Source organism: Trachymyrmex cornetzi, unplaced genomic scaffold (assembly GCF_001594075.2).
Source record: "Trachymyrmex cornetzi isolate Tcor2-1 unplaced genomic scaffold, Tcor1.1 scaffold1533, whole genome shotgun sequence".
Classification (NCBI taxonomy): domain Eukaryota; kingdom Metazoa; phylum Arthropoda; class Insecta; order Hymenoptera; family Formicidae; genus Trachymyrmex; species Trachymyrmex cornetzi.
Genome location: NW_017296128.1, coordinates 3,012 through 3,233, shown reverse-complemented (window position 1 = coordinate 3,233; position 222 = coordinate 3,012).

Sequence of the window (222 nt, the reverse complement as noted above, 5' to 3'; positions counted from 1 at the left end):
ACATTTTTTAAAATTTTAAGTACATAAATATTTACTTAACTTTGGTTATATGTAATAGGAACTATATAGGAAACATAAACACTAGAAAATATTTTTTTTTAATTATTACATACGTAAATCATTTTGGTTATATAGAAAAAAAAACAATAAGGAACAACTTTTAATCTTTTGAGGATGGGACTGGCCAGTATACCGACCAAGTGACGGCTTACAAACTTGGCG